At 37.1% G+C, this 8775-nt stretch overlaps 1 long non-coding RNA gene across 1 annotated transcript; it reads right to left on the bottom strand.

Annotated features, from left to right (window-relative positions):
- Positions 1-5265: 5265 nt before the first annotated feature.
- On the bottom strand, positions 5266-6433 carry LOC148880801 (uncharacterized). The gene is made up of 3 exons (XR_016105392.1): positions 6296-6433; positions 5843-5998; positions 5266-5739 (listed from the first exon to the last, which is right to left on the bottom strand). It is a non-coding gene; the product is annotated as an uncharacterized LOC148880801 (long non-coding RNA).
- Between the last annotated feature and the right edge of the window lie 2342 nt (positions 6434-8775).

Below are 8775 nucleotides of genomic sequence, written 5' to 3'. Positions count from 1 at the left end.
ATGCTTGAGCTTTGCTAGAGTTGCTCCAAAACCACTTGACAAGTTTGCTGCAAGGGCACGAAGATGCATCTTTGTTGGTTATCCTTTTGCATAAAAGGCTTACCATTTGTATGATCTTGACACACATTAGATATTCGTCTCGCGAGATGTCACCTTCCATGAATCTGTCTTCCCTTTCTCCGCCACCACAGATCAAAACAGTCAAGTACAACTTCCGATTGTGCCATTACCTAGTGCTGATGATGGCCTACCTATGGTTGCTCACTCCCCCCATCCGAGCAGATGACCAATTCCAACATGGAATCCTCAATAGCACCAGCACTCACTTTCAATCCTGGCCCTATCATTAATCAGCCTGCTAAACCCAAGCCAACGCGTGCCCGATGCATGCCCTCTCATCTTCAAGACTATATTTGCTCTCTACCTGCTTCCTTATATTCTGCCTTCTACACTTGTATTTCATCTCACATTGAGCCCCAGAACTACCATCAAGTTGCCAAGGACCCAAAATGGTAGCAAGCTATGGCAAATGAAATAGATGCTTTGGTACGGAACAATACTTGGGGTATAGTGGATTTACCCCCAGGAAAGCAAGCCATTGGCTCAAAATGGGTGTACAAAAATTAAAAGCAGATGGTTCTGTTGAGCGGTATAAAGCTTGCCTTGTAGCAAAGGGTTACAACCAAGTTGAAGGGTTAGACTACCATGATACCTGTGCTCCTATAGCCAAGCTAGTCACTGTATGGGTTCTTATTGTCGTTGCCACAGCAAGACATTGGGATTTGCATCAATTAGATGTAAATAATGCTTTGTTGCATGGTGATTTGCATGAAGATGTTTACATGACTATTCCTCAAGGGTTTGAACAAGGTCAACCTAATAAGGTTTGCAACTACATAAATCACTATATGGGCTGAAACAAGCCTCCCGAATGTGGTTTGAGAAGTTCACCATCGCCTTGAAGTAGTATGGTTTTCAACAACCTCTCAATGATTATTCTCTCTTCACTCTTCATCGTGATGGGCATTTCACTGGTGTACTTGTGTATGTGGATGATCTCATTATTACTAGTGACTCTTCATCATGTATTGAAGATCTCATTATTACTATCTTCAATCATGCTTCCCTCTTAAAGATCTTGGTTTGCTGACTTACTTCTTGGGTATTGAAGTCATCACTACTCAACATGGTACTTTTCTCTACCAACAAAAATACATACATGACATTCTTCAAGAAATTAATATGCTGGAGTGCCGGCCCAGTCATATTCCAATGGAGCAATAGAAACATTTCCATGATGACAGCAGCCCATTACTTCCAGATCCAGCTCAATATCGATGCTTGGTTGGCCGCCTAGTGTTTCTTACAATCACACGACCTGATTTATGCTATTTAGTGAACATCCTAAATTAGGTCATGCATCAGTCACGACAAGAACACATGGATGTTGCCATGAAAATTGTTCGCTATCTTTGGGTTACTGCCAACCTAGGCCTCTTTTTCTCATCTACCAATGATCTATGCCTTACTGGATATAGTGATTCGGACTGGGCAAGCTGCCCCATCACTCGGAGCTCCACCACAGGTTATATTACCATGCTTGGTACATCTATCCTATCCTAAAAAACCAAGAAACATCATACAGTCTCCCGTTCTTCAGCTGAGGCTGAATACCGAGCTATGACATCCACAATAGCTGAGTTAATATGGTTAAAGCTACATATTGCGACCAATCCAACATTTCATGAATGTACCAAACACATTGAGTTAGACTGCCATTTTGTTCGTGAATAAATCATCAACAACACTATTCACATCTCTTGCTCGATGCAATCAATGATCGACACTCCAAAGAACTATACAATAAATGCTGCTAATAAGGCCTTAGTTCTTTTTTTTTTTACCTGGGTAACGTGCTTACCCAATCAAATTGTAGTGCCATTGTTTGGTTAATTGTGTCTTCACATACAAGGGTGGAAACAGAGGCGGGGGATTTTATTGTTTTTAGTGGGTGGATAAAAAAGCATTGGTTATTCGGGAACCAATACTCTTTGGAAAATAATCTTTCCATGGAATCCATTATATATATAGATGCTCTACTACAAGAAAATTGGTCTAAGCTGGCGGTCATGCAACCACCGGCTTTGATCTAAGGCGGCGGTCTTCAATCCGCCCCCTAAAGTTCTGCCAGCTTAGGTCAAGACCGCCGGCTTAGATGCAAAAGACCGCCACCTTAGGTGGCCGGTTCAAATTTTTCTGAAGCGACGGTCACTGAGCTATCGGCTTAGCATTCATTGGGCGGTGGTTTAGACTGCCAACCTAGATACTAAAAGGCTGCTGCCTTCGATTTCTATTAAACTCTCTTGTATTCTTAGGTGGCGGTCCGAAACACCGACTTATATGCTAAATGATTGCAACCTTGTGTTGTTTGTGGCTAAACCGGCGGTTTTCATGACCGCTGGCTTAGACCTCTATTGGTCATATTGGTAGCTAAGCTAGCGGACATGACCGCCGGCATATACCTTTTTTTTTTCAAAAAAAATGCATATACTCGCTTGATTGTAGCATTTTTGTGGTACCTGAATTTTTTATTGATTTAGCATTTTAATACCTGTTTAATACAAAGATTATATATTAAAGTCCAAAAGAAATCTATTAATTCAAAGATTATATATTAAAATATCCAAAAGACATTGTTCAAATGCAATATGCAGTTGACATATAAATAGTACAAGAACTTAAAAAAATTAATCAAATTCTCTAATAATGCAGCGCATCTTCCAATGCAAATCTACTTAACATATAGGTTGAACCTGCAAATCAAAACATATAAATATTAGAATTATATTCAAATATTTTAGCTATAAAGATGGGAATAGTAACTAAAATCTACATGGGGCTGAACTCTAAGCAATTAATTGGAATACCAAAATATTCTATAGCATCCATAAGGGCACACTAGCATTGCATCACTTATAATTGGAATTCGAGCAGGAACTGTAAAACATGGTTTTAAATTTGAGTAGTTCAAAACATGGTTTGGTATAGGAACTGTAAATGAATTTTTTGAAGAAAAAGAAAAAGACAAAAAATTCTAGTAAAACATCACGAGAAGGTTATGATTTTACTTTATTTCTGATCTATCTTTGTTATGCACACTTCTAGAACCTTTGAAGCTAATAAAGACATCAAATTATTCTACTGAATAGAACCCAAGAAATTGAATTGAAGGGCCTTCTTACAAAGCAACCTTGTTTATCTGTCTCTGTAGCTGTTCAAGTCTAAGCTTCTCTACATTTGCTAGTTCATATTCCCCATTCTCCAGAAGCCTCTGATCTGGATGGTGCAAAGTAAATTGCAATGCAGCCTTTGTGAAAAAAGTTAACACCAACTTCCTTGGTTGTGTGGTCAGAAATGATGCTGAGGATCTTTTAATGGCAAAGGGTTGGGTGACAAAGTGCAATGACCCAAAGACTGCTAAATTAATAGCCCTGAGAAATGGAATCAAACTGGCAGTGGATTTCGGGCTACCTAGAGTGGAGTTTGAATTGGATTTCAAAGAAGCGGTAACAGACATTGAAGTGGGGCAGAAGCATCTGATGGATTATGACTACAATCTAGTAGCAGACATCAGACAAGAGAGTGCAACTCTAAGAAGTCAGAAGATCAGCCAACCAAGTGGCCCATGAAATCACTGTGAACTAAGACATCACCCAACTCTGTTTTGTAATGATGGATTTGTTTACATCCATGGATGGAGTTTTTCTCGCAAATGACTATGCTTTGATTAATGTGCCCACCGTAAAGTTGTTGTTTAATGAAATTACTTGCTTTGTTACCAAAAAAATGAGGCTCTTGTATGAAAGTTCAAAAACCATTAAGCCACAACCTATTACTGCTCATATTGATGTCATGGGTCACTGTGTCAACCCAGATGTTAGACCATTTGACCCATGACCTGCATTCTACTTTTCTGTCCAATCTAAGTCTGATAACACTGCTTTTCTCTGCATTTATGGGATGAATATCATCTTCTCGAACAATGGCAGCTATCTTCTTCAATTAGCATGCGTGTTTTTTAGTATTTAGGTAATTCACAATTGTTCAATTGACAAATGACTGATTTATTTTTATCATTCATTCACAGAAAAAAAAAAACTCCCAAAGTAGTGCCAAATCAACTAACAGCGAAGGTTTTAATTAACAATCAAAGAACAGGAGAAGTCTTGGTAATTATCAAGTAGTTGAGCAAAGTATATTTAAATTTCTAAAATGCCAATGCAGTCTACAAGTGCTGCCATTAAAGTAATGGTCCCTACATGCAGCTTTGGCATAGATAGTTTTAAATACTTAGGAGGCCTAACACCACAATTCTAAAATGATGAATGACTTTATTAAGAAGGTTATCTATAGCGATCTTGACACCCATGTGGTAATTGGTAACAGTGTTCAGTGCAAGGTTTACCTACTTGCAATTTTTTTTTTTTTCATTTCACAGGTGTTATTCGACCACAAGGACATATCTTTTCTCGGATAGACTGTAGTTTGGCAGGCTACTGGCTTCACTCAAGTTGTGAAAGTTATAGCATTTTCAATTCTTTCCACATTAAATTACACATCAATTACAACCTAACATTACTTTCCAAATGAAGCTCAGACTTTTTTTTATCAGCAACAAAGAAAATTTTATTAAAACTAATTAAGAAAAAGATTACAACAAGAAGTTGTTAAATCTGAGCACTCTTTATATCAAAAGAACCCCACCATCCCATTACAATCGTGCCCAATACAAGTGATTTTGATGCATTCCTTAGCTAATCAATCAGCCAATCCATTAGCGAACGATGATAAATTCTTAAAAAATCAGAGGGTAACGATGAAAAATTCCTTGTAAGAGAGAATCAGAGGGTAACGATGATAAATTCTTAAAATATCTCTAGAAACTAAACTAACAAAATAGATGGACTACAGGAAGCGACGGTCTCCGGTTCAAACAATAAAGCTTCGTGCCAGGTGCCAAAGACAGCTGCCCAGATTTTGTTTTTCTTTAATTTAATTTAGCAGGCGGCGGTCTTTATGAGAACGCCACCTTCTCTAAGGAAGCGGTCCTTAAGAGCGCCGGCTCCAAACCGCTGCCTTAGACTGTTTTTCTTATAGTAGTTAGAATTTAGAGAATAAACATGGAATGCTGGGCAGCGACAGCGAGCCTACCTCCGTTCTGGATACGAAAAAGAGCCCAAGCCCTCCTATATCCGATTGATGCTACTAAATCCTTGACATGCAAGTAAGTAGCTCACATCCAATTTGTGGTTGCTGTAGTAAATCCAATCCTCATAATTCTTGTTAGAGTAAAATGATCTCCCAGTGCTGTTTGCATATGCCAAGGTGCCATAATTGAATGACTTCCTAAAACTAGAATCTCCCTTCTCATCCTCCAATTCCCCATCATCAAAATCATCAAGGGAGTAATGGGTATATATAATCAGCATTGTCGCTCCTTGCAGAGCACCTGCCCTCACTCCCCTTTTCCTCATGGCATGCATTCTTAGATCTTTGAGTTGATAGATACTTTGTGAATATTTTTACTTTTCTTAGACCTGCTTTGAGAGTGGAAAAATCATTCCTCTCTATTGAGATAGATTCTCCAGACTGAGGTGACAGTGGAACCGAAACTATCAATCTTGGTACTGTCTCTGCATGCTCTTGGGTGGTTCTCAATTCCAATAAGCTGAGAGATAACTGTGATAAAAACAAATCTATAAATATAAAGAAAAATGGAAAGTCTAGAAAAATGAGATATAACTGGCAATTAGAAAGAAATAAATATAATAAAAGCACATACACAAAGAGAGGGCTGAGGATCAACATTGCGACTAAGCAGAATGAGAGGGACATTTATTTGAAGTTCTTTCTCTTCGGCTGCAGAAGCAAATTCTGCAATGTTCAATAATGCTGTACCAACAACTCAAACCTTATTCTTTGGTCTTGGTTTCGAAACCTGAACAAAGAACCAATCAGTTACATTAAATAAGAAAAAAAAAAAAGAAAATATTTACGATATCAAAATCAAACAAGCAGAAGTTAACACAGTACCAGAAGCACAAAGTTGCATACAAAAATCTTTTCTTTCATAATCAATGTAAAACATACCAACTGCTAGTAATGCTTCTAGTTTTCATGGTTAAAATTAAAAAAAAAAAAAGGAAAAAAGCAACTCAAAGTATTGGGCACCAATAAAAGCAAGAAAGTTAAGTAAACAAAATGAAAAACCTAAAAAAAAAAAAAGAAACTGAACTTTTAAATTGAGCCCCTTCCATCTCAAAACAAAACATGCTTAGTGCTTAGATGGAAGTTTCCAGCCCCATGAAAAGAATGATCAAATGGTGTAGTCATCAAGAAGGAAATAAAACTTTTGACGACATTAAACATCAACTTCTACAAAAGTAATCAATTATGAAATAAAGAAAAAAAAAAAAACTTCTACAAAAGTTATCTTTAAATCCAAATGAATTTTACTTTTTTCCCTTTTTTTTGTTGATAAATGAATATAAAGCAGTTACAAGCTCCCCTTTTCGACAATTAACATAATGCTTAATCTTTTATAGCAATGAATACTACATGATATTTAAGTACACCGAATCAGGAAATTTTCAAGTAATATGCATCACCAGTCTGGGTAGCCAAGTTGGTAAAACAAAACTAATGAATTTCTAAGATTAAGAAAAAAGAAAAGAGACAAATCCTAGATAAAAGGTCAGAATATTAATTTATCTTAAAAATATAAACTTCCATCGACCACTGAACCTGCAGCACTATCTTTTTTATCAGTGTAAAAATGAATTTATACCTCAAATAAACGCAACTAATAGGGAAAAAAATTCAAAAATAACTCAACTTGCATTTAAGATGTAAATCTCAATGAAAAACAGTAGATCACCATCAATGGAGTTTTCATTATTACAAAAAAAAATGAAAAAAGAAAAAATGGAGTTTTCATTGAGTTATACTATGGGAGATGGTAACATTTACAACAGGAGGAAAAAAAAAAGCAAAATTCAAATTATTTAAAAATGCAACTACTAAATCTAAAGGAGTTTCAATGTCAATTATGCTATTGACTTGATTTTCTATGTTTTGTCAGCTTAGTGTCGCAACGTTGATACCGCTCGGCCACGCCATTACGGAAAGAATGTCCATATCAAATGATATAGTTAAATAAAATAATTCTTTCAAAAAATAATAAAATAAAAATAAAAGCAACTTGACAAATAATTTATACATGGTGTTTGGAAGTGAGAGCATTCTTTGGGACCGATTTAAATAAAAAAATGTTCATGCTTTCAAGACCCATTTTTTACAAAAAAAAATGCTTCTACTACGTACACAGTGAGTAACACTATACTGTTTGGTAAGGTGATTTTTATCACTATTTTTCATGTATGTATTGCCAGGTAAGCACCGCATAGGATACACATCAGTCAACCGTTAGGGAAAATGGCTCACCGATGCATGAAACACCAAATTTCATGCATCAGTGGGGTCACGATTTTTTAATAATCAGCTGAACCAAACAATGAGATACATGGGCATTTGTTGAAACACCTATGTGGATCCCATATGGCACCGTTTTTTTTGAAAAACGGCCACGGATCCAAACATCCCCTTAATTCTATAAATAAAAGAACAAAGATCAAATTTTTTATTGTTGTTAGGGCCGTTCCCTGGCCAGTTAGGAAGAACAGGAACCGCTCCTCACATGCACATTCACCGTGCATTGAGAACATCTCCCATGAATACTAACTTATAAGTACGGGAAATGTTCCTATGAATGGAAGGTAGGATGTGCCTGTGATGGAGGGTAGGATGTGCATGTGAGGCGCCCTGTGTAAGGAGTAGATCCGGTCTCCGGTCAGGATGCTATGTGGCTGCTGCCGTGTCCCAGGATCTAGAATGTCCTCAGCCACGTCAATAAGGTAGTATGTCACGCACCGGAGTCGGTGGCAACCTATAGGTCAAAGCCCCGGATGAAAGCAGAGTACGGTACACAATGTCTACGCCGTTAATGAGCACCCGCGCCTAAGAACCTGAGATCATCAGGACACCTCGGCGGCCAGTCTCCCCTCTCGAATGCCAAGCACCCAACAATGAACGTAATCGAGTATACCACGACACTCAGCTATTTAATGCTATTTTCATCAAGGTATCGGTATCCTCTCTCTTTTGAACCTTTCGGCACCCTAGCCTTTTTTTTTACTCTTCCATCTTTCTCAACCCTGTTTGCCCTAATTAGCTTGGCTTGATTGACCTTTTCACCTCCTTCTAGCTTGAGTTCTTAGCAATATCTGAATTTTGTCTTGTTGTTAGTGTTGCTCAATGCACTACTTCGTCCTTTTAGTTTGACTCGTTAAATTGACGGGATCTGGTCCACCTCAATTCAAACCGCATCAATTGTATACATGTGTTTTTATTTAATTTCTATAATAAAACAGAAATTCATTCGTGAACTTTTTTATTTAAAGAATACGTTTCTGTCTGCTGATATGATATCATGTTTAATAAATTATATAATATTTGCACTTAAGACTCTCTTTTTATTTTGAAATCCATTATTTTGATAGTTCAAAAACATGAATGGTTTTTGGGAAACAAAAATCAACTTGATTTTGCTCCAAGTAATTCATCAGTTGTGCAGTCATTAATCACATAATGGCATAAGCAAGCAAATTATTGCAATTGCCCTTTTACGTCTACACTCTAAATTCATTTTTAGAGCAT

The sequence above is a fragment of the Nelumbo lutea genome, chromosome 1 (genome assembly GCF_056320005.1).
Source record: "Nelumbo lutea isolate HS-2025 chromosome 1, American lotus-T2T, whole genome shotgun sequence".
In the NCBI taxonomy this organism is placed as follows: Eukaryota; Viridiplantae; Streptophyta; class Magnoliopsida; order Proteales; family Nelumbonaceae; genus Nelumbo; species Nelumbo lutea.
This window is presented reverse-complemented; position numbering and strand designations above follow the sequence as displayed.